This window comes from Podarcis tiliguerta, assembly GCF_965153285.1.
Source record: "Podarcis tiliguerta genome assembly, chromosome: 9".
In the NCBI taxonomy this organism is placed as follows: domain Eukaryota; kingdom Metazoa; phylum Chordata; class Lepidosauria; order Squamata; family Lacertidae; genus Podarcis; species Podarcis tiliguerta.
Window position 1 is genome coordinate 33,386,909 of NC_139542.1, and position 26,887 is coordinate 33,413,795.

Genomic DNA, 26,887 nt, shown 5'->3' on the forward strand with positions numbered 1-26,887 from the left:
AATTTGTGAACAGTTCTTAGATAGTATAGATTTCATGTTATGGCTGAGAGCCTTAGACCCTAAGATTAGTTAAGATGGAGAAGACTGCAGAAGGAAACCCAGCGAGATGGACAGGGTATAAATAATAAAGTAATTATTTTCCTAAGGAATGCTTCCCTACACCATCCACTGCAGACCCTTGCTCCCAGCAAAACATCTCCAGGGACTCTCCTCTTGACCAACATGGAGGGTGGTATGGTCACTGGTGGAAGAAGAGGAGTACAGGGGGAGTACACCGCCCCCAGCAGCACAATCCTGGTGGGGTACCATCGCGGCTGCCCCCCCCCCACGCTGGGCACCATGCACCTGCAGGTGGCATGTCCCGCCCCCAACATGCGCTATGGCCCTGCAGGTGGTGCGCCCCACCCCCAGGATGTGCACCAGCCCCACCCCCACCTGCTCTCCGCCCCTGGTGCCAGAACATGAAGCTCCACTGGGTATGGTGCAGTGCCAGAACTTGGGGGCTCAAATTTCAGTGGTGCCCTGTGTGATGCCAAAATTTGGTGCCTGTCCACCTCTCAAGCTCCATTCCAAATAGCAGTTGTGGCATCCCCTGATTCTCATTATGTGAGACTAACATTACATGAAATTGAATTAAGTTCCATTAAAATTAATATGACTCACAATTAATATAGCGCAACCAACTTTAGTAAGGTGTTGTAGAACTGTGGTAGAAGAAGGTAAAGAATAATAAAGAATGATATACTAGAACAATAATCTCTCAGACTTTCTCACCTAAATTTCAATTAATTATTTTCCACATAGAATTTCCTCCCTTTTATTAATAAATCTTCCATCTCCCTTACAAATACTGTGCTTTCTGGAAAGCCTATTTTTACATTCGTCTTCCTCATAGACTTCAGAAATAGATTAATCTATTTGATTCTTGTTAAACTTCAATAATTGCTCTTTCTCCAATCAATACACATCTAATTAATAGGAAAATTATTGTTCTGCTAAATTAAGGTCACTTTTTCCAAAGTTTTGTTGATTGTTTTAGATTGTTTTGCCATTTTTACTATGCCTAAAATGTGAACAGATTTAATTTCTGGAGATCAAAAGAAGAGCTCAGAGGCCACATCCACATTTAAAGCACTGTAATACCATTTTAACAGTCATGGCTTCCCTCAAAGCATCCTGAGAACTGTAACTTGTTAAGGCTGCTTCTGAGAGTTCTTAGGACATTCTATTCCCCTCAGTGAGCTCTAATTTTCAGAGTTTCCTTGTCTTGCTTGTCCCACCACTCTGAAAATGGTAGCTCTGTGAGGGAAATATTAGGAAACCGGGTCCTTTGGCTTCACCGGCCAGTAATGTGAACCTCAAAGATCCCAGTGTCATAAGGATTCCTTGTAAAGTTGCTTTCTGCAGAACAAGTGTGGGAACCTTTGGCCATGCTTGCTGAGGCTGATAGGATTTGTATCCTTTTCTTCAGATTGGGAAAAAAATCTTTAATTATTTCTAGAAAGTGCAGGTAGTTGGTGCCTTTTGTATCTCAACAGGGATGCTGTGCTGCTCCACAAAACAAGGGCAGCCACACTGAGAGCCTTGCTCTGAGTTACTGTAGTGCAGACTTCCTATACACAACTCTTGAAGGAGACACTGTCCTGCAGAATAGGTAAGGGATAAGGCAGTCTCTTGAGGAACCTGTTCCTGAGCTTAATACAAACTTATAATTTAGCACCAAAACTTTGAACTTGGCCTGGTAGCAGATTGGCAGCCAATGCAAATCCCACAAACAAGAAGTTGTATCCTGGCAGTAGTGTGTCCCCACAAGGATGGCCGTCCATCAATCAATAGTGTAATAAAATTATTTAAATAAAAACAAATTTTATAACATATTATGAAGGAGGAACTTTGGTCCTAAGAACTTATCACAGAAGCACATCCAGATGTACTTGCATGATTTCTGTGCTCTGTGCATGTTCATTGATAATAAGTGTTAAGACACGTAGCCTTAAATTTAAAGGAGCCAGTGAAGTATAGTGGTTAGGGTGTCATACCAGGACTTCGGAGACCAGCGTTCAAATTCTTATTGAATCATGAGGCTTACTGGGTGACCTTGGGTGAGTCACTCTCATCTAGTCTTACCTACGTCATTGAGTTGTTGCAAAAACCATGTATTCTACTTTGAGCAACCAGGATGAAAGGTGGGATAGAAATGCAATAATAAAACATGAAGCTAAACAGTAAACATGAAATAAAAAATGCAAAGCAATGTATCTGCCCTATTCAAATATGCTCTTTATGATCCATTGGCAAAAAGAATGTGGAATTTGTGAAAAAGATCTTTATATTGCATTGTGGGTTTCATAGGTTTAAGAATGCATAAATGGTTTGCCATTCTCCTGCAGCTTGGGAAATGAAAGATGCTTTGATGACCAGCTCTCAACAAGGTACTTTTCACAGTGGCAGAGGTGGGGGGGGGGGGGAGCTCAGACAAGAGAAAGAGCAAAGGCATTCTAGTGTTGAAGGGGGGAAATGTATCTGCCCTATTCTAATATGCTCTTTATGATAATAGCAAAAAATAACCTTAGCGCATAGCATATCTTGGTGATTAATGATAGGGTCATTAATTAAATCTCATCCATCAGATATTCATTAGTCTCTAGGTAAGGCAGTTCAATCACTGTGATTACTAAGATTTAATACTATAAATAAATACAGTACATTTCTTATCAGCTATTTTAGCAACCTTGATAATATAATGACTAGTAGAGCTCTTTTTCTTCACTGATTAATTTAAGTAGTTTTTAAATTAATATGATTTTATTTCCTAACATTATGCTTACCAAAGGGAAAAAAGGTTTTTGTCTTCAGTGCTTGTTACAAAAAAAAATAACCCCAATGCATCTGAGTTTGACTTCTATAGAAAAGGGCAATATTACATTTTTAATCATTGTGGAAGCACAAGTGTATTTTTGCTCTTATACATCAGATAAGGATATTGTGATACTGTTACTGTAATGTTGAGTTCAGACCATATTTTTCAATGTGTGCTGGCGTTCACTCAGGGGAGGAGGAAGGGGGTGCGGTGGGTGCAGACCACCCCAGATATCACCAGTGAGGGGGGTGACAAAATGCCAGGTGGCACTCACTGAGGGGCCTGCAGCGTGCCCGAGCCATGTGTCTCTCCCAGGAGAGATGTGGTGGCTTAGGCGCATGCAGGCTATGCACTGTCCAAACAGCAGGCTCGCCCCGCTGCCCCCCCCCCAGCTGTAGGGTGGCTGAGTGGGAGGAGGTAGGCAGACTCCGGAGGCTCCGCGGTGCACCCCACCCCTATGGGTGGCTCGCGCTGCCCCTGGGCATGCCGCCCCAGGCGCCTGAGTGTCTTCCTCCACCAGGTTCTGGGGTAGTTCTAGTTCAGGTCTCCCAGAAATACTCTTAGAGGCTGGGCCCTAAGACAGCTGAGGACATTGATTTCTGGTGGGCTTTTTATCATGCCTAATGGTTGGTTTAGTTTGTTATACAGTGGTACCTCCAGTTATGAACTTAATTCATTCTGGAAGTCCGTTCTTAAGCTGAAACCGTTCTTATACTGAGGCACACTTTCACTAATGGGGTTTCCTGCTGTGCACGTGCCTCCGGCGCATGATTTACGCTCGCATCCTGGGGCAAAGTTCGCTTCTAGGAGCAACTACTTCCGGGTTAGTGGAACTCGTTACCCAAAGCGTTCGCAAGGAGGACAGTACGTAACCAGAGGTATTACCATAAAGTATTTTTGCACCATCCTTTGTGCAGTTACTAATGACCATTTTCACATTAAAACTGAAGATGGCTTAGGTTTAAGTTAGTGATGAATGCAGCTAGGACTCCATCTGGCTCTGTTATTACAGAGTGCAATCTGAGGGTATGTTACTTGGAGGATTCAGGGTCTACTACCTATACTAAAGACCAGGGGCAGAGAACCTCAGTGGCCTGCCAAGTCTCTATCTGGCTCTCTGGGCCCTCTCTAGGCAACACACCCTTCCCAGTGACCCTACACACTTGCTTCACACACTCTGGCAAATTTTGCCTGCCTGAGATGTGCTCAACTCTGTTAATGCCCTCGCTTGCCTAGATGGAAGGTGGAGGTGTGTGTGTTTATAGAAATGACCCTCCTCGTTTCATTTACATTTATTGCTCTATTCACTTTTGCTTTTGGTCCACTCACCACTGTCACGGACCCCATAAAGGAAAGCAGTGTTTGGGCTGAAAAATGTTCCCTGCACTGCTCTGTGCCCTTGAAGTTCATGCCTGCAGAAATTTGTCAGAACTGGAACTCCTTATAGGTTTACAGTTTGGGAGTTCTTCTGGACTCAATACTTTCTGTGGAAGCACAGGTGGCAACAGCAGCATGGAGTTCCTTTGGTATCTTAAACATGACATTATGCAGAGAAAGTGGACACCAAAGTTATGCATGCACTAGAAACTTCAGCTGGGTGCTCACCAACTACAAAATATGAACACACTGCACCAGTCCTTTACCAATTTACGAGAAACTTGTGTGTTTCTGGGCACAGTTCACAGTGTTATTCTTAGATCCCTAAATAATTTGGGATTAGTAAATTGAAGCAGTGCATTCACCCACATGACTTTGCTTGTGCATTGAAATTGGTGTCAGAAGCTCTACTTAATGGTCTACCAAGACGATGTTAGACCAACTATTCTAGTGTGATTCACACCTCAGGAGGTGGTGGACTCTCCCATGGAGGTTTTTAAGCAGAGATTGGATGACCATCTGTCATGGATGCTTTAGCTGAGATTCATACATTGCAGGAGGTTGGAAGGGATCCTTGAGAACTCTGTAGTTCTGTGATTCTATAATAGCAAATCTGGGTTTCCTTTGCAGAATATATGAAAAATAGCCATGGGAAATACATAGGAAGTAGGTATATGATTTGTTTCTTTCTCACCCCAGGCTATATTGAGAAGGAATATTTGGTGGCAGGAGGGAGGGAGGGCAAATTCTCAGCTGCAGGACTGGAACAACAGTGGGTCAGTTTAGACGCTTTTGTGTTCCATCAAAATAAATATAAACCCATGATTATGACTATTCCTATATTATATAGATTAAATATCAAACGAAATAGTTTGAAACAAGCAAAATAGTGTTTGACTCTCATTCTTTCTGATTTTTTTTATACAACAATGAGAGCCTCATTCTAATTATGCATTCTCTGCCCCTGCCTCATCTCATGGCAATGAGCTTTTCAATCTAATTGTATGTGTTTTGTGGATAATTTTCCCATTTGTGTTTTGATTTGACCATCTTGCAAATTCATTTCCTTTTGTCCTTGTGTTATCAGATGAGGCAGGCTTGGAGCTGGTGTCCTTCCTATCCGTTCCACATATTGTTGCATAAATAACTATGCCGCTTCTAATTTGTCTGATTGTTAAGGTCAACATTTGCAAACTTTCCAGTCCCTGTGAAGATGTGAATTTTGCCATGCCTTTAATCATGCTCAAATCACTTTCAATTCTCCAGCCCCTCTTGAGAAGGTGACTAATATTATACATTACATACCAGATAAGACAGAACCTCTGACAAACATTATGATGCCATTATATATTATTCTCCATCCTAATGCTATTTTGTTATAAAGCTGCCCAATAACAATGGGGTTTTTTATTGAAATGACTAGATTTCTATGGAGAAACTCTTATATTTCATATAATAAAAACAAAATAGATATATATGGGAATTATAGAAAGTTTATCTCCTCCCCCCCCCCAATGCTGTTTTAATGAAAATTAAGGATTTGCTTTCTAAAAACCTTGCATAGTTAATTTATCGCCCTTCTAGCTCAAATAGTAAGCATGGCCATTTCATGGCTTTTCTGCGCTTTCTCTAATCACTGTTCTAAATGACTTAACATTCCCTCTTCACCTTGCTGGTGGGTACAACTAAGGAGGGGGGGGTCGGGCAACAAGTTTTTTCCCCCTGGACCTCAGGGCCTGTCAGTCTCAAAAGCTTAAATGAAAGGATCTGTCAATCTTGGTTCTCTCAGTTTCTGGTTTTCCAAATCTCAGAGTTTTCCACATTTCTGCAGCAATTTCTTTTTAATCCTTATGAGAATTCTTCAGCATTTTAGTCCATAGCTTGCCAAGTTGCTGACTGAAAAATGAGTGTATTATTTTGTCAGTATTATGTACTATTGCTGCTGTTGCTGCTGTTGTTTATTTCATTTATTTATATACCACTTATATGCCAAAATGGCTTCTTCTTTTTTTTAATAAAAATTTATTAGATATTTTATACTTATAAAAGAAAGACAGTAAAAGAAAAACAATACACAAATTCAACAAACAATACATCAACAACAACAAAAATAAGAAAAAGAAAAAAAATACAACACAACAATGCAACATATAAAAAAAATTCAAAAAGGAAATAAGCCAAAATGGCTTCTAAGTGTTTGGCTGCTTGTGAATTTCTGGGGTGAATTTAAGGTTCTGGTTCTTAACTTCAAAAAAAGGTAAATGAGTTGCACCTGTGCAGTGTAAGGGCTTCCTTCTTCCACATGTAGCTGCCTGTGTGCATTGGAGGCATTGCTCCATGTGTTCCTACTATCTGATTTGGGTGGCTGTCTACTAGGTGCGGGCCTTTTCCAAAGGGGCACTACCAACATTATGGAATTATCTGTCCATAGAGAGGCTCATTTAGCCCCAACAGTATATGTAAATCCTGAATCTTTAAGCAAGCCTTGGGGTTAGTTTCTTTTTATTGCTTCTTCTTTTTTATTATTCATTTTTATTTAGTTGATGGTCACTTTTTAAGATTCTCTGAGTTTTTCTGTGTGTCTGTGTGTGAGTGAGAGAGATAGTGTGAGTGAGTTTACTGTGTCACACACAGACACACACACACACACACACACACACACACACATGCATGCTTTGGCTCTGCAGTATTGTGATGTTTTAGTGTTTTTGATGTTAGCCACTTTGAATTAATGTACATGAAAAAGTAGTATAAATGAAATAAGAATGCCTGCATTGCTCCTTCTACTAATAGCATTGTAGTCTTCGAATAATAGTGGGAGTAACAATAATAGATGCTTAAATGCAATATGCAACATTAATAAACTACGTGCTAGGCTTTTTGTGTGAGATTATGTTGATGATGAAGATGAAGATGAAGATGATTTTTTTTAAAAAGAAACTTAACATCACATTACAGACCATTGTTGTTTGTTTTGTTTGTCACACTTGAAGCTGTAGGACAGGGATGGAGAACCTGTCCCGGCCATAGGGCAAGATCTTTATCCCCTGAACTTCTGGCGAGCCCAAGTTGACAGGTAGGCAGGCCATCCCACTTGTCAATCACCTTTCATCACAGTAATATGAGCTGATGCTTCACTTTGAATGCTTCTCAGCCCTGCCTCAGCTTCTTCATCTGGCTGCTTCTTCAACTCCCAGCTTCAGATTCTTGACCATACCTTTTCTCCCATCCCAGGGCTGCTGTTTTGTTAACTTCAGACAGAACCCTTTAATCAATCAAAAGTTACACAAAATGAGATATTGCCAATCCAACATCTCACCCCCCCTCCTTTCAACTAAGAAGCAGTGAGTTCAAATGGAGTGTCTGCTAAAGGACCTACCACAGCCTGACCTTTTCTAAATTCCACTGTCCCCTATAAAAAATAATGGGCTCTAATGTCAACTGACATAATGGAAAACCTTGCAAGGCACATAATCACCTCAACTGTATCAGCCTAACTGTTTCTTGGATGACTGCCAACCGAAAACCACCTGTGCAGTCTATCTTCACGACCTCTTTTAGAAATCACAGTGTTAACTCTTTACCCTCATTTCGTTCACAAACCAGTTTTCATAACAAAACAACATTATTACATATCAATTTATATTACACTTTTGTCAATTTAACTTCATTTTGCTACTGTTTCTCCAAGGTTCTCTTCTTGAAGATTGTGACAGTGACTTCCACTGCCCTCAGCCTTGAAGCTGTAACTATAGGGTTGAGGAACCCTGTTGAGCCTGAAGCCGACATTTCTTCCAAGTACCACAAACCATTGGCAGCAGAGGCAGATTTAGGGCAGGGTGACCAGTTCCCCCTCACAAAACTCCAAGTCGAGGGGGAGTCTTCCTGCCTCCTTCCCAAAGCCTAGTGCTTGCCTAACTTTGTGAAGGAGATAGGAGGGCTCTAGAACCCTGCCTGAGCCCTCAGGCTTCCTTCCCAAACCTGTTGCCTCACATATCCAGCTTTAGGAAAGTGGTGCCCAATGAAACCTTTCATGGAAGGCAATGATAATGATCAGGGAACCTCTCCCTCTCCCATCCCACAGCAAGCCCATTTATCCTCTTAATAGCCCATCACCTCAAGAGAAAGCTAGCCTGGGTTAGATTTTAACACTTGCTAGATCCAGAAACTAGAGTAGTCTGGCACCCATTTTCACACTTAAGTCTTGATTGAATTCAAACACTTTCTGAATCCTGAGATTATAGGAGTCTGGCACCCACAAATTTATAACAAAATTGTCTTTCTAAGCAATAAGCTGACTTCCCAAAATTTCTAAAATGTTTTGCAAAGGATTTAGATCCTTAGTTCTTTCCCAATTCTTTATAAGGCAGCATCCAAACCTGTATTTTGACCTAGTTCTTTATGTCTATTGGAGTCATTCCTCAGTAATTTAAATAAAATTGCAAACAGAGTTGAAAATAGTGGATTTTTGTACTCCCATTCTAAGAACAGCAGAGCAAATACGTCAGATAACTTGCATTGCATTAGATATTCTAACGCACAGTGCCCTGTAAGAGGCTTGCAGATGTCACAACAATCTCATCATATTGTCAATGAAAGTCTGTTGAGACCATATTCTACAATGTCATGATCAAATGAAACAATGTCAGAACAAGCCTCAGAGACCTGCTCTTACTGCAGGAAATTACTGTGACAAAATTACTTTAGTAAAATTCTATGAGAGTGGTCGTAAACAAACAGAACATCTTCATGCACCATTCAATGGTACACGGTCAGTGCATACAGAAAACATTTAAACTCAGTGACTACAAAACTAGGAGAAATCAGGGAAACAGCAGAATTCTTTAATCTCCCGTTGTTGTAAAATCCAACAGCACACAGTTTTCATGGGTGGATTTATGTAGCATAATGTAGCAAAACCAAATGTGCATTGGCAGGGGGACATCAACAATATCAGTCATAGGTTACCCATGTCTATTTTGTCTCTGCTACTTTACTTCATTTCTTTCCCTTTAGCCCTGTCCACTGCCATCACGTTCCACATCTGTCTCAACTTCCCAGAATTCAAAAAATATATATATTATTTGGTTGGGCTGCTGCTGTTTGTTATAATAGTCGTGAATCGTTAGTACTATTGTATTACACTTTTGTGTCAGAACAGCATGGCATCAAAGGCTTTAAATAAATAAATATCTGCTGATTTCCCCCCAGTTGTGGCATTCCTATTTTCCACCCTAAGGTCATGTTGAAGCACAGTAATCCAACCTTATGGATCTTGCTGCCTCAGGAGACATACCGGGCAATGACATGGTTTTTATTTAACTGCCAGGTTAGAAACATTTTTATTCAGAAAGGCTTTTTACTGCTGGATGTTTTTTTGTTCCCAATGGAATATGTATGTCTGCTGCTCTTGGCTTTTATCTGGTTGTGTTTTTATGTTTCTGTTCATTGTTGGACAGTGTTGGACTACAGTGACAATATACACTACTGTGTGTGTGTGTGTATACAGTGGTACCTCAGGTTACATACGCTTCAGGTTACATACACTTCAGCTTACAGACTCCGCTAACCCAGAAATAGTGCTTCAGGTTAAGAACTTTGCTTCAGGATGAGAACAGAAATCGTGCTCCGGCGGTGCGGCAGCAGCAGGAGGCCCCATTAGCTAAAGTGGTGCTTCAGGTTAAGAACAGTTTCAGGTTAAGTACGGACCTCCAGAACGAATTAAGTACTTACCCCGAGGTACCACACACATGCATACCCTCCAATTCATTGAAGCAAAAAACCAGGATGCACTCCCGCACAATTCATGCACATTTTGGGGCACCACACACTTTTTTCGGGCGAGATCACAGCAAGAAAACATGCAAGATCATGGCACCCCAAATGGCCACCGTGCTCTCACATGAAAAAACAGGATGCCCTGGTTGTGGGGTATGTGTATGAAAACACACACACAAACACTCATGCATCTGCACACACACACACGTTTCTCTGCCACTACATGTGAAATAAAAAGAGAAAGGCAACTCCACTCAAAATGGTGATTTGCAGGTGTATACCTTAATCACATGATCTAAGGTTAAACACCCACATGAATGAGCAGATAGCATGAACAGTTAACCCAGCTAGAAGTTTGAACAGCTCTTTCTAGCTTTGGTATACCTCAATGGAAATTTCCATTGTTAAACTCTTCATTATTAAAAATGGTAAACATTTTTATATTGTAACTTATATTGGAATCAATTAAGAATTGGCTAGAAAGCAAATAAATTAATGCTGAGATCTAGATTTCAAGTCCCAGGGTTACAACCACAGGAGGGGGGGTTCTGGCCCCTTCAGGGATGCCCTATCTGCTTCATTTTCTGCATTGGGGGGGGGGGGAGGAAGTTTGTGCTCTGGCTCTCTTATCTGTTGTGATGGTGTGTATAGATACAGTATTCTTCCCAGTATTTTGCACAAAAGTAATTAAATAATGGACTACCAGTGTATATGTTTGGCCTGCACGGATTCCTCGCCTTCTCTAAGGGCCTTCAAAGCTGATGACTGCACACAGGTCTCCATTTTTTCTTGCTAGAGGTTACATTTGTGGATCTCTACAGTTGCTGTGGACTTACAGGCACACTGGGAACTCATTTAGCCCACTGTATTTAAGTCTTAACTTTGGAAATTCTTTCCCTTTTTCAAACTTTTGTCTTGGGCGATATTAGCAACGTTTGAAGGTCATTTTTTGCCATATATTTTCCACAGGCTGTTCTCTAGCACTCAAGTTTCTGAGTTCATTACTTTTCACCCGTAGGCTCATGTCCATCAGAAAGGCTGCCATCGAAGACACAGAGAGCTCTAACAAGATATTCTAAACCAGTCAGCTAAGAAGTGTGCCAAGTAGTCCTGCTGAAGATTACTGAAGGGCAAAACAATAGGGCCGCGAAGACAATTCTATGGAATTACATAAGGAAAAATTGTGAAACTTACAGTCTATTCAAATTGCGAAACAAACAATTAAATCAAAGAGTTCCCTTTAGAATCTAGTGTCATATCTGCTCAAATGCATTATAGCTGTGGTTTGCATTTGCGGTCACAGTTTTTAAATGGCTATAGTTGATTGGTGCACTGCCATCCAGTAGCTGGGAGCACTTTTATGCATCCTTCCTAGAGCTGTGTGTACTCTATGATAATTACAATACTAAAGAAAGGCAATCCAAATTATGAACTGGAAAAGTTACCATCTATATCAATTAAGCATATTGTGGAAATTTGCTTGACTTCTTATATTGTGCGCAATCCATTCTGGAGTGCTTACAATTTCCATGGCCCCTCCCATATTTCCGATGCTAGTATTTAGCTTCTACCTATTTCACAAGGAAATATGAAGTGCTCTGAATTCCTGCCTGCAATCACTAGCAATCTTAGACCAAACTACATGTGGCATTAAAGTATAGCAGTAAGAATGCCAATGGAAACTATCTTCTGGGCCAATAGCAGCTTTAAATCAGACCATAGAATGTGAAGAATTAAAATCAGGGCTTGCAAACCTTTTTGACACCAGAGGCTGCATTCCTTCCAGACCAACCTTTCAGAAGTCACCTACTACTTGTGGTCAGAGACAGAGGCAAATGTGGGCAGAGAAACAAATGCAAGTTTTATCTTTATATAGTTGGTTAGCCTCTGCAACCCTGAGCATAGCCCTCTCTGTCCTCCAGGCATGCAAAATGCATTGTAAATTTCAGGGACACATTCCAGCAAGGCTAAAACACTGAAAGAGGGTCTGCGGCCTGGGAGAGTTGCAGACAGAGAAGCTTAAGGGGTCCCTGGGCTTGAAGTTCTACATCCAGAGTTAAAGACATTCTCCCCATGTACTTCAATCCTGATCCTGCTTGCCCCATTCCACACAAATACTAGAAAGGATGTAAAGCTTCCCTGTTAAATGTTTCCATGCATGTCACATCACATGTTATTTTGAACCTCATTCAAGGAACCCACAGGTTTTTAAGATCATACTATCAATTATGGGTAAGGGGTTCAGATAACACCCTCACACATGAAAAATAAGCATGGTGGGGCTCACAATGCTATGTGCATCTATCCATGCCAGTGCAGTCCACAGATGTGGCTGGCATATAAATGGGTTCTATGCATGTGCTGATGAGCGCACATAGACTATCTTTCCATGCCAGCCAAGCAACTGAATGGTGGGGGCATAGCTACTGCATGCCTTTGTGATGGAGGTGGGACTGGATCACACAACCCCACTCACATATTCAACTCATAGGGATAGGGTATTTTCACAGCCATCATAGCTAAGAATGTGTTTCTAATAAAGTGGACGCTGAGATTCTAAGTGAGCTGGATTACCAGCCCAATACCACACCCTGCAAAGCCACACTTTTTTTCCCACATTGCAACATAATTATGGCATACAATCTTCTCTTCAAACTACTCCAAACAGCTAAAAATTATATTTCTGTTCATTGGGCTTACCATCCATAGCTCCACCATTTTAGCCTTTTCAACTATTCATCAAAGTGAATACACATAGAGAAAAAGCAATATTGCAGTGACAGGCTCTACCCCAAGCTATTTTATTAGGAATCTGTGGCGAAACTTTGTAGGGCTCCTGACTGCACATAGAAAGATCTCCCTAGATATACCTGTTCACATACATGCACATGTGTATACAGAGATCCAGATGTTCTTATGAGCTTACCTATGTTGTGAGTGATGCCAGTCGCTGTAATGCCACTCCTTATGGGCATTAATTTCCCTACATTGCCCTACCTCTTATGGGCGATTTCCCTCATCTAATATTGCTACAGTGATTTTGAAATTCATGTTTATTTCCTTGTGTGGTATTTATGGCAGCTCTTGAAGCAGAAGCGAAGAAACAACAAAAGATTAAAAGGAAACAGAGCAACAATGAAGGCTTTCTCCCTTACAATGAAGCATGTGGTAACTGTCAACAACTACTAGTCTCAAACATTTCCGGCAGGTCACAGTCAATGGAGTCAGAGAATGACAGGCAAATTGAACAACATTGTTTAATCTTCAAGCATTTTTTTAAACACCAACACCTTGATCCCATCAGAGTTTAAAATGACTGGCAATCATAAGAACAATAGTTTCACTTGGAAATTTGGTAAATTGGGAACCAGTGGGAAATTAAAAATAAATAAGGAACAGTACCATATGATTCATATTTCACATGCTTGTACAATCTAACCACTGACGTGCAATAGCTAAAGCATGTGCTACAGGACCATTTTTTTAGGGATTTTGGTTCCAATCCATATACCACATACCTTTTGAGGTGTGCAATTGAAATATATAATACTATGTCAATGCTGCTCCACAGTTTATGATTTCATTCCAGCTGCATCCATCAGTCAGACTGTAACTAAATACAGCTGAAATATCATAATTTGGTTGGCATAATCTAGTGGGGAGAAGATTAGCAGCTCTGCTCTCCGTCATAATCTTCTCTGCATTGTGAACAATCTTTAAAGAAGACTTGCACTGCTGCCTTTACTTTTAGGTTGATGATTGGATAACATGTGCTATGTAATCAGATGTATGCTTAATCAAAAGTCATTAGGTTCAATAGGACATTCACTAAGATAAGCATGCATATGATTACAGCCTTGATGAGGGACACCATTAAGTTCCTTGTGTGGCAGGAGCAAGACAGAAGAGTTCATTTTCTTCTGGATGAAAATGCACTGGAAACACATGTAATTGTAATATTTATTTTATTATTTACTTCTAACTCTTTGCAAGAGGGCATTTGCATTTGTTCTATTGTATTATATACACTTTACACTCAAAGCATGTTTAAAGTACATTTCCCCCTCAAATAATTTGGGTGGGCACTGGAGTTTGATAAGGATTGCTGGGAACCATGATTCTGTGAGTGGAGAAACAACAGTGCTCAAAATTCACTGAGGGGGGAAATGTGCTTTGAATGTGCTTTAAAGGTTGCAAACATAAAGCAGAACATGTTGGTATCAAATAAGACTCTTAGCAGCAGGCAGAAGATTGACTACTCCTGTATCAGATTCCCAAAGAGAGCCCACAATACCCAAAGGCACCTCAGCTTCAGCCAAAACGCTGTTCTTCATCTCTCTCAGTCCCTAAATCCCAAACTGCCAAACTATCTCCAAATTATCCCTCTCTCATTTTCTCTGCCAGGAGAGGGTTGCATTTCCAAACTCGGATGGATTTAGAATATTAGAAAAATCAATGATACCCTTTTTTCCCAATGATACCTGTTTAATAAAATCTGGTCATTCAGTGTCTGTAACACAAAGGTTCTGAAAAACAACAACATGATGGGAACCTAGAAACTCTTAGATGCCAGTTACTAAATTATCTAGCAAAACTTCTCCTTGCCTCAAACCACAATTTCATATCTTCTCTCTTCAATATTCAAAATGGTGGCAAGAGGTGGCACCACAATATATAATCCCTTTCTCTGATGGAAGCAAAGCTATAAAGGTTTCATTATTAAGTTTACTAGATACACCTCCATGTCCTGAAGAACACCTGAAAATCAGTCACACTGGTGGCAAAACCAGAGATGATAGTAGGAGATCCATGATTATCCAATATTATCCTGTATTTTTAAATGAATAGACGCTGTGGGAGAGGCTCTATATAGGTCACAGTTACCTCACATAGTTTCCTACTGAAAATCACCCACCCATACATATGATCATGGATACATTGCTAGGTGGCAGGTGAATATTAAGGCACCTATCCCAAGTTTCCCAGTGCCCAAGTATGGATTTCATTTGAGTCCTTCTTCACAACTGCTTTCCTCATTTTCCCCTTTCTTTATTCCTTGCAGATCTGAGCATGTTTTTTCTTTCATCACCTGGCCTTCAGCAATGCCAGTTAGCAGGTTTGCAGTTCTGATGGTACTGTTCTTTCCACTTGTTGGGCTCAGTATGTCTTAAAAGAGCTGCACTCTGTATTTTGCCTAAAATAGCATATTAGCTTGAAGCAAAAATAGGGCTTATACAAGTCTACCCCCCCCCAAAAAAAAAATTAAAAATGAATTTAAGCAACTTTATAACTCCTGAACAGATTTGTTCCTTGAAATACTATCAGGCTATGATCAATGACTTCTCCTAAACTCCTGTTCAGTCACAGTTGTATATCCCATGGTTATATTGCGTGCATTATGGCTCAGCTGGAGTGGGGGAGTATTTCGCATGCTAGGAAAGAAGTGAGTGAGGCTGTTTCTCTCACCAATGGCTAAAATGTAAAAAAAAAAGGGGGGGGGGGAGAAATACTGACACTGACAGATTTGGAAGCACGATAAAGTTATCATTATTGTAGACTGTCCTTCAATAAAAGTTCTCAAGGGGTTTCAACAACTGGCAAAAAACAAAAATTATAGAGACTGCATTAACTATACTCAAATAAGAAAAAAAGAATATTTTCACTCACTAATTAGCAGATAAACAACTATTATCCCTTTACCATCCTCACACTACCCCAAGGTTAGGTCAGCTGTGTGTGGGTCCTGCATCAGGGGACCATCAAGGGATGCTCTGGCATTTCTTTGCTCCCTTCAGGAGCAGCAGCAGTGCAAAGCAGGAAGATGGTAGCAAAAGTTTTACTTGATCTGCAGTTGGCCTGGCTACGGCTCTTCTCCTGCTGATGGAGGTTGGGGTGCAGGATAGAGGCATGGCACAAATTGACTTGGGAAGCAACTCCTTGATAAATTCATAAAGGGCCTGCAACTGTCACCAGGAAGAGTGACTATCTAGTCTTTGACACTAGCAGTGCCCGGCTTTTTGCAGAGAACGGCAATTTAGGCATCAATGTGATGATTTCAATATGTTGAAATCACAATCTGACATTTTCAGGCCAGGGTCTGCAGGCAGCCCCTAAGCCACCGCCAGCTTTTGAGTCTCTTCCATCCCATTCCAGGTGGCGTTGCTCAGCAGTGATAGCTGCCAAGCAGCAGGGTCAGAGAAGAAGCAGTGGCAGGAGAAGCACAGCATCAATGGCTTCTCTCAGACAATGGGTGCTATCGGAGCCTCAGGATCAGTGTCTCCCATTGGGCAGCAGAAAACACTTTTGGGTGGTGGAATACCAGACCACTGACCTCCTGCTACTTTCAGAGAGCCCTCAACTTGGTGCCTCCACAGCCTCCAACTGTGTCTCTGGTTTGCTGGTGGTGTCAGAGATAGTGACATTAATCCTTTAAACATGGGGAACGATATGCCACTGATGGAAACTCCCCCCCCCCTCAGCATGTTATATTAATGCATGCTTCATTAATGAAAACCAAAATTAATGCATAATAAAATTAGTCTACTCACTGGTTGCAAATCTGACTAGTTGACAATAAACTGAAAAACAGCCAAGGGCCTAGAAGCATTCTGTCTTTGTTTTCAGAATGAGAATATTTTTAGAAGATGCCATAATGTTGAAATTATACTTATTGCTTCAACAATTAACACTACTTTTAAACATTTACTCAGAAATATCCATAATGCTCAAATGATGCCAAATATATACAAAGCTTTCCAATACAGAGTTTTAAGGACAGGTACTTTAAAATCCCATCAATTTCAGGGGAAATGAAGCATGTGTTGGTTTCTGCCTATAGAACATCAAACATTTCTTTTATTATGTATATAATTTGTATTTTCAGGGTTGCTCAAATGTAGGAAACATCAATATGTGGTGTATACCTAGATGAGTAATGCCTGATGGAATGAATCCTTGTGTCTTTTTTTCCTTGGGATTTTCAGAATGTTAAATGAATGCAGTTCTGTGGGATAAAAGTAGGTCTGTCAGGCAGCTTAATTTGCAGTTATAATTTGTCCTAATGAGAAGTCCATGAGAAAGAGAGCAAATCTTTTCATGCATGTATGTATTTCTTTGTTTACTTGCTTACTTTCAAGCATCTACAAAGAAGCCCTGTAAATGTGGCAGTAATATTTTCCTTGTATTTGCAGGCACTAAGGTATATTTCAGATGGAAGTGAGGAGCTGCTCTAAATGTTTTCTTTTTAAAAGAGGGGGGGGGTGTCCAACTGAACAGGGTGTGGTAGTAAATGGTTGTATTCAAATTATTTCAAGGATGCAGGAACATAAGGAGAGTTATTGCAGTAGCCTCCTAGATGTGTACTGCAAGCCTATAAGCAGGGCATGAGAACAATAGTGCTGTTGCAATTCGCAACAACTGGAATTCAGAGAAATACTGCCTTTGTCCCTTAAGAACATTTTATTGGAGGGAAGGTAACATCACTGCCAAAGATGGTGGCATGATCTGCTAGTTTTGACCCTACATCTTCCCTATCAGCTATTATAAGCCTCTAAAAGCTGAAGGATATCAAACAAGCATGCTAAAAACCACACTGCAATTCCTACCAGGAGTTAGAGAAAGACCCACTTGGAGTTTATACTCTCTCCTTTCTTCAAAGGAGGGATATATTAGACAAAATCAAGGCAAAAATTATTTGACTCTAATGAGAAATGGATTTAAATTATTTTGTATCTAGACTCAGTTCAACAATATATAGAAATAAATATGCCTAAGAAAATCACAGATGAACAAAAACAATATTTAGCGACACCAGTAGCACTGGAGGATTTAACTAAAGTAATTAAGAAACTCAAACCGCACAAAGTACTAGGCATAGATTGTCTACCACGATATCTTTTATAAAAATTCATCAGAAACCTTATTGTCCCACATGCAAATAGTGTTTAATAGTGTATTGATTGGCAGGACAGGGCCTAAATCATGTAAATGATTTGGTGTGATAGTGGAACCAGGTACAGACCCAGAGAATTCAGAATCAAATAGGCTTATCTCTTTAATAGGACAAGATGAGGGGGAAATGTGTTGCATATAGGCAGAAAGATTAGCAAATATGTTACCAAGCATGATCTACATTGATGAAGCAAGATTTTTTATATATTTAAATAGACATATTACAGACCCTATAGGCAAAATGCTGAATGTAGTGCACTACGGAAACGACTCAGGGGCACCGATGCCCTTCAACATTTTTGGCCTTAATTGTAAATTCAAACAGAAAGACCAAAACTTCAGACAAAAAGAAAAAGCATGGTTTGATAGAAGTAGCCTTGCTTCACTGTCCCTGAAAAGCAGCAGGATCGTGCCACATCCCATCCCATTCCCAGGTTTATATCTGAGTCTTTTATTCAGTACCACTCATATCTCTATTTTCACAACACATTTTTTATTGGTGGGGAGAATCATAATAGGTTGTAATGTTTAATCTTAAATTATGTCTACCTTACAAATAAAGTTAATACCTTTAGTGTTTCACATGAGCAGAAACGGTGTCAGATCAATTTTGTCCCTTATGATTTCAGTCTTTTGACAGCAAAATTATTACAAACTGCCTAGAGGCATACCTTTCCCTTTAATAACATGCTGAAAATTCAAACCTTCAAGTGTAGTTATTGTTTGGTGGTATTGCAGGAGAGAAGTGGCATATACTTATTAAATTGTCAGAACATTAAAAGTGCATAAATCATAACAAATATTGTAGCACATTATACATGAGCCAAAGTTTACCATTTGCAGGAGAGCTTGAGGGAGATTGGGGGGGGGGGGATAGATGGAAGTGTCAACAAGGCAAGTGACAACTGTCAGTACATACAAGCTTCCAGGAAATAAAAAGAGCAGCAACACAAAAGAAATGAAGAAGATATATTGTGATCAAGTAAAATATGTAATTTCAAAACATAACTGAAAAACCAAATGAATAAGAGGGAGTTGTGCTTTTGTCTGTATTATAGTAAGATTTTTTTTCTACTCATGAACAAAAAACTAAGAAAATGCTACCTAGTCTAGTCATGTTCCACCTAGTGCATATGTACGTGTTTGTGTGAAAATTAGAGTCTCATAATACTAGAATGTATTATGTATATTTCTTGTCTGTCACTTTCACAGTTGTTAATTTCTCAGCATGTTACATCTCATTTCACTACATTGTAGTTTGTGCATGTTTTAAGGAAATGCATATCAACATGCATGCAACATGTGTAATGTATGTAAAGCTCCACAAAAATACATTCCTCTACTCCCGAGCCTGTGGCTAATGGAACAATCTATGGTCTTTTAGATTGTGTGTGGCAGTATTGTTTTGTTTGTTACTTTGTATTTCTATGTTTTATATTGTAAACTACCCTGTGATTCTTGGATGAAGGGCAGTATAGAAACATAAAGAATAAATAAATAAATCCGAGGGCTGCCTTCTTCAAAGTTTTAGATACACACACACACACACAGAGAGAGAGAGAGAGAGAGAGAGAGAGAGCGCGTTTTTGGTACAAAGTGAGGTTGTAATATAAATTATTTTGCATGCCACTCTGAGATTCTTCAGAATGGAGAGTGGTATGCAACTATAAATAAACAAAGAAATAAAGGAAAGAAATTATCATCCATTAGGGCAGTATGCATTATGTTGGGGGCATAGCTATGAGGAATAAATCAGGCTTATATCAATTATATTGTATCCTTTCGTTACTCTATTGGATCTCTACAAAATTGTTATTTTTAAATCTAGGTTTTCAGACAGATAAGTAATAAGACAGAAGACGACAAACAAGCAGTAAAAAGTAGATGATGGTGAATAAAATTTTGCAAAGATAAAATAGCGGGTGGCAATCTGCATAAGTTAACCAGAGCTCTTTGGAGAAAGAGCAGATAAAAGCAAATAAGTTTGGTTGACCTTTCAAACTCTCCTCAGGTTTCCACATTATTCACAAGTCAAATTTAAATTAATGGGCAAAGTCATAGCCTGTTTTCTCTGTGATGACCCCTCTTCCCCCGCCCTTCACTAAAATGACACTTGCTACACTTTCTTCCTCAGTGCAGGATCTAATGGCTCCTGACAAAGAACACAGTATTGTTTGACAGAAATAGGCAGATTCCACATGATGGAAGGAAACAGAATGTAGATTCCCTTATCCCTTCCCAGTAGTCTCGAGCTTATCTTTCCACCTGCCCTGTTACAGGCTTGCCATACATCAGGAAAACTCCTGACATGTCCTGGTTTTGGGGTGTAAAAATGGTGCTGGGAAGAATTTTGCCAAATCAGCAAAATGTCAGGGACGTATGGGAATGCAATGTAAAAAGCAGTAGAAACAGCTCCAAAAGCATAAAATCCCTATTTTGAGGGGAGTTATCCCTTTAAAAAAAAGGGACGCGGGTGGCGCTGTGGGTTAAACCACAGAGCCTAGGACTTGCCGATCAGAAGGTTGGAGGTTCGAATCCCCGCGACGGGGTGAGCTCCCGTTGCTTGGCCCCTGCTCCTGCCAACCTAGCAGTTCGAAAGCACGCTGTGCAAGTAGATAAATAGGTACCGCTCCAGCGGGAAGGTAAACAGTGTTTCCGTGCGCTGCTCTGGTTCACCAGAAGCGGCTTAGTCATGCTGGCCACATGACCCGGAAGCTGTACGCCGGCTCCCTCAGCCAATAAAGCAAGATGAGCGCCGCAACCCCAGAGTCGTCCACGACTGGACTTAACGGTCAGGGGTCCCCTTTACCTTTACATATCCCTAAAAAAAAAACCTCAACAGTTTTGTTGGGTTTCAGAAAAATAAATAAATCACAATTTGTCAGGAATTTCACTATGCAACCCTATGCAAATATGCAACCCTACATTACTTCAATCTACTCCACCTTGCCTCATTATTTTGGGACACACTCTAAGACTTATAAGCCACTGGAAGAAATCTGGAAACTTGCAGACTTTCACCAGCCTCACCTTTCCCCAGCCATAGCTCACTGACTCTAATTGCCAATCAAGCTACTCGTAAGTAACCAGCTGGTCTAGTTGCTTTGACCTCCCATCCCTTCCAACAGTATTCTCCTGTGATAACATTTCCCAAAAATTCATCCAGTTGCGATAGGCTGCTAAATTCAAATGATTTTATTTTACTACAGTGACTGATAACCTGAAAAGGACAGAAGGAAAATAAGAAGGCAGGGAATAGAAACTGGTTTTATATTCTTTTTTTTTACTTGCATAGCAATTTGACAAATAGCTTGAAATGGTTCAACAGTGACTTGGCAGAAGGAAAGACCAGTTCAAATCAATTTGCCCATAACCCTAGGTTTGGGAATGGCAACAAAAAAATGACCCCATGAATGTATAACAGCCTCAGCACACTCCTCCATACTAAGTGTAATTGGAATATGAAGTGAGTATCAGTGGGAGCGAAGACAGCAAAATGTCACTTGGATGAAGCAAAATACGTGCATTAGCCTGCCTGAAATATGAGTAGAAATTACTCTTCTTCAAGTGTTGAAATATTGGACTGTAGATTATTTCTAATAGCTAAACCTGTGGGTGAAAAAATTGTAATTGTTCCATTCCTTCCCCTTTTTATACATGACTTAGCATGGAATTGTCCTTTTTTTATAAAAAATATAGTTTTTCTGCATGGATACATGCTGACATAATAGGAGGGTTGAAGCAAGTAAAGATTTCTGAAATTCAGGCATGGGAAAATATCACTATTATCTCACCCAAGTGCTGGTCATATGCTTATTATCTGAAATCTAGAGGACAAAGGGGCCTCAGTCAATAGAATACCCTCTGTCCACTTGTTTGTTAGAGTATTTTACAGCAGTTTGGAAAATAACTCCTATTGTCTATTATATCTGACATGAAACACAGAGATAGTCAATTGTCAAGTCATCTATTAGGAGAGGGAAAGAATATAGCAGCTGTCAGAGAGTGTGCTTCCTTGTTATGGGTATGGGACACAAGTAAGTTTGGATGGTGCCTAATAATTCAAGGGTGGGACTCCACACACACTTAAGTACTCCTCCTCATGCTCTTCAATGCAGAGGAGATATTTTTTCTACTGAAGGCAGAGCAGATGTGATGTTTGGCATGCAACTGTCATGAAAAACAACATAGGTATTTCTGTCAAAAATTACAGTGGCGGTTAGGAAGCTCCAGCCCTTGGGCCTAATTAGGACACCAGGGGTCCTAATTGTGACCTCAATACCATTTTCCTCAAATCACACCTGCCTGCCCAACACCAAACATCATATGCGGAGATACCCCACCCCCTAGTGCACTATACTTCTTCTTAAGCATCTCCTCTCAGTGCCTGTTGATGGGTTTGGAGAGAGAGCCTCTTTGAAGTCTGTTTGCTATCATTGTATTTGAATCCCATTTGCCCAGTAAGGCGAAGAATTCAACACCAAGCTATTGTTTTGGACAGCATCTCTAAATCAAACATTCCCTTGTAGGAAGAAGAGCTCCACCAGGTTTTTAGCAAAACTCCCAGAGCTGCAAACACTGAATTGGCATAGAGGCATTTTATAGGGAATTAACACAACCACATAACCATTCCTCAGGCAAATAACATTAAGCTGCCACTGAAAACATCAGTACCATATCTTTTTCTCCTTTCTTCCCTGTACTATTCAGGGATGCTCAGCACATAATCACAATAGGATTTTCCCAACCCAAGTCTATTCCATAGGATGGAATTTATAGGTAGCACTACAGAGCAAACCTTACTTACAGTACTTACAGAGCAACCCTAGACCTCATCAAGGATGTGGGGAGATGAGTCACAAGTTACTGTTTTCAGTAGGAGCACTCTATAGTTTTTAACATCTGTATTTCTCTTTGGGAATGGTGAAAGGCTGTGCCAGGCCAGGTGTACAGTTAATTAGCATCTCAAATGCAACAGTAAGACACACAGGATGTAGTTTATGGATGTAATTAGAAGTAGTTTTTAGTACTCGGAAGTGTAATCTAGAGAAGTTTTGCATGCAGGTATATTTAGATACAGTAATTGTGTAATTAGTACAAATTAAATGATTAATTTGTAAGATTTTTCTTCTCTGAGGAGTAGAAAATATTTTAGAATTTTTGAAGACTGAAGTTTTAATGTCAGAATAAGTCTCCTCTTATTTGTTAAATGCAGATAACTCGGCATCAAAATTTAAACACAATGTTTTTTCCTGTTAAAGCCCTAGGTCTTCCTTACCCTGTTTTTAGCACTTCGGGGTCAATCATTTCATAAAAGTAATGATGTGATATTATTTAACTTAATGAAAAGCTGTGTTTTAAAGTTTATTTTTTAAAAAATTAAACCAATGCCCTGACATCAGATGCAATTTACAATTGCATAGATATAACCGAATGATGCCTAAAACCTACAGACACCATATTCTCTGCAAAAACTCACAATTTTTATACTGTCCAAGCTTCAAGCATAGTTTACAGAGTGACAGGACTAATAAAAAGGGAAGTATAATAAAAAGGGAAGTATGATTCTTTGATTAATCAACATTCAAACTTCTAATCAACTAAAAGAAAATTTCAATTAATAGAGCAAAGGGGTGAGCAATAATTCTTTTTTCAGGAAACCATCAGTGCTTCCTGAATTTCTCCCCAATTCGTTACCACCTCTAAACATCATCAAACTAGCTCAAACACAGCACCTGCAATACGATTGTGATTAGGCACTAGTATACAATTATTCCAAATGTTTGATAGGTTTGTAATATGAGCCTTAAGCTGTTCTCCATATCTGATCTCCATTGCATAGTTCTTTTGGGGAAAAGTATTAGACTTATTTCCATAGTGCATATGACTGCACTAGCCATCCATGGTTCAATAGAGTACATTTCTAAAGTAGTGGTAGTTAGATGAATCACACCTAGATGATCAGCAAAGTCTCAAGGGTGAACTAGATTTAACTGAACAGCTGCAACACCCGGAAAAGTGTTTGCTAGCATTTCTCAGTAGCTCTGTCTTCCACTGAGAATAAATGAGAAGTGCTATCCCCAACAGTTCGTCATTTCCCCTGGCAACTTCATCAAAGAACTAATCCATCCTGAATCAATATTTCTTCCAAGTTTCCCAGTCTCTCAGCATATGATTCTTAGTAGATTTCATTTTGCAGCCTAAGGATTTGTCTGAGAACCCCCAGTTGTTCACAAGTGATTGAGAATAGATGGGATGAAGCTTCCACTGATGAGAGCTAGCTTGGGAAAACCTTGGAAATCTTATGAGAAAGCTTCATTCTTCCCAGCAATGTGATGCATCATCAGTAATGGCACATCAAAGGAGTTAGATTTTTTACACAGGTTTGCAAAAGCTACTAACTAAAGCAGGGTTTGCTGACATAGTGCTGTTGGACTCCAACTCCCATCAGCCTCTGCCTGCATGGACAGTGGTCAAGGATGATAGGAGAAGGAGTTCAATCACATCATGTTGTCAACCTTTGACCCAAATCATAATGATTTTTTAAAATTTATTTTTTTGAAATCCAGTCTAGGAAAGATAGTTTTTATGCTGTGAGCTTCCCTGAGACCTACAATTGAAGGGTGGTAAACAAATTTAATAAATAAATAAATAAATAAATAAATAAAATTGATGATAGGTCAAACTCTGGTTTTCACTACTGATGAACATTTCGGTCACATGTAGTTCGAACAGCAATATTCCTTAATTAGCAATAATATATAAAGTTCTCTTCCTCTAATATGCATTAATCATTTCACGAAAGGATATCCGGGCCTGTACATATAAGCAGAATGAGGCAATGTGTCATAAACCGGCAGAACACTTGAGGAAGGGAAGGGGATTCTGTTGAGGGGTGTAGCCATGATTGGTACAAACTAGGACAAGCTAAAGCAGGAGAAGGGGAGGCTGGGTACTTACAGGACATCAGAGGATGTTACAGGGGCAACCAGCAGTTCAAGGGAGCCAGGGAAGGGGGACAAATCACCAGAACCAGAGGTGTCCCCATATCCGCAGACAAGGCAGGCTCTGAGGAATCGGGAACAGCATGAAGTGCATTCCAAGAGACTGAGGCAGGCAAGGAAACACAGCCCAGCTAACTAGTGGACCAGGTGGCGATCATGTGGTTTGTTAGTAGATCTGGAAGGAGGTTTGTGGTAACTCAGCTGGATTAATCTCAGGGCAGATGAGGATCACAGGCTTCATCAAAGGGAGAGGCACAGCTGCTCAGCTGGAGAAAAACTCAGCTGCAGCAATCAAGACTGGGAAAGATACAAGGGAAGCAAGGCAGAGACTCAGGGTGTGATCAACTTTCTCTGTTGACAGACCGCATATTGTCTGCTTCATGAATGCTATTGCACTGCTACTTACCCCAGGACTTACCCCAGGTTTTCTGATTTTGGGTCTTCTGTGGTGGTGAGAACCTGGCTTTACGGCTTGACTTCAAACTTGGCTCATTGTATTGGACTTGGTCTGGTATTCAACCTTTTGGATTGTCTGACTCTCTAGTGTTACTCGTAGGACTGTGTGTACCATTGGGACTTATGCCTGGGTATGCCAGGGGTCAGGAGACAATAGAATCCTGAGATTGGAAACGTGTGTCATTTTTTAACATCCTTTCATGTTAATAAAATGGAATAAAAATCCTGAAAATAAAACAAAACTAAAAATGCACTTCAGACAGAAAGGCTCAGTGCATGTCCTATTATGCAAGTTCCCCTTCCAGGCACAATGAGCTTGAGGTCTCTGGGGCTGGGGTGCTGGAAGCAGCAATAATGACATGACAACATCTTAGGTTCAAATTGGCCCCAACTTCATTGATTACTGATGTTGGTAGGCTTTGGAATAGGCACTGGATATGTTTCATAAATCAACCAGTCCAAATGCTGACTGATTATCTTCAGGGTCAATTGTGGATCAAAGATCACTGTATGGACAATCCCTCCAAGATACCACTTGGAGAATTCTATGGCCTGTTAGCCCCCATCTGGGCATTCAGATGGAAAACTTTCCCCTGGACCCCTTTACTGGGGTAGCCTGATACATTGATTGAGGAAGGGGATAGGTTTCTTCCCACTCCTTCTGTTTAGACAAAGGATCCAGCACAATGCCCTTTTCCGCCAGTAAGTTGTGACAGTTGGCAAAGTTATAAGCTAGACAGATCACAGAACTGGCCCAATTTGTCTGCAGGTGAATTCCTCCCTGGACCTGAATATGGTGACTGACCAAATCCACAGCAAGCTCAGGCACATGTGCTGCCCACTTACCTTCAGGCAGGGCCAAAACCTACTGGGTGGGATGTCTGTTGCTGACTGTGCTTATTTGAAGAAAGTGCAGGTGGTTTAGATGAAGTGTAGGTGGACCTGAGTGAAGCCAGCCAAGGGTAGGCTACTCCCAGGTCCACCTCATAAGTCCTGCTCTCCAGATTTGCTGTGATTGGCCTATTTCACTTCAAATCAAGTAAAAGTCCCAGTAATTGCAGCAGCTAGCTGAGGCTAATATTGCTACCCAGGCAGCTCACCTGTGGCAATGCTGGGCAGCAACAGCTACCACTGCCAAAATGGTAAGTGGCCTGTTCTACATGGATATTTTATGCAAGACATTATCAAAAGATGAGACCCTGTTACCCTCACAGATCATTGTACTGTCTCAGGACCTGAGCAGCTCACTCTCACTTCAGGCTGTTGCATACACATACACACACACAACACTAGTTAACCTCAACCATCAAAGACCATCAAACAGAAAGCTTATGCAACTCTTTCGAAAGATCAGCATTTCCCAAAATATGTCAGTAACTTGACGCTGTTTCTAAGCTCTAGAGCAATAATCTATTGTGTAAAAGATAAAGGACCCCTGTATGGTTAAGTCCAGTCATAGGTG

At 40.4% G+C, this 26,887-nt stretch overlaps 1 long non-coding RNA gene across 1 annotated transcript in view; it reads right to left on the reverse strand.

The window, feature by feature from the left end:
* LOC310685469 overlaps positions 1–25,019 on the reverse strand; it is a 222,671-nt gene extending 197,652 nt beyond the window's left edge. Inside the window, exon 1 of the long non-coding RNA XR_014515302.1 lies at positions 24,926–25,019. This is a non-coding gene — a long non-coding RNA (uncharacterized lncRNA). The remainder of the gene's footprint in view (positions 1–24,925) is intronic.
* Positions 25,020–26,887: the final 1,868 nt, after the last annotated feature.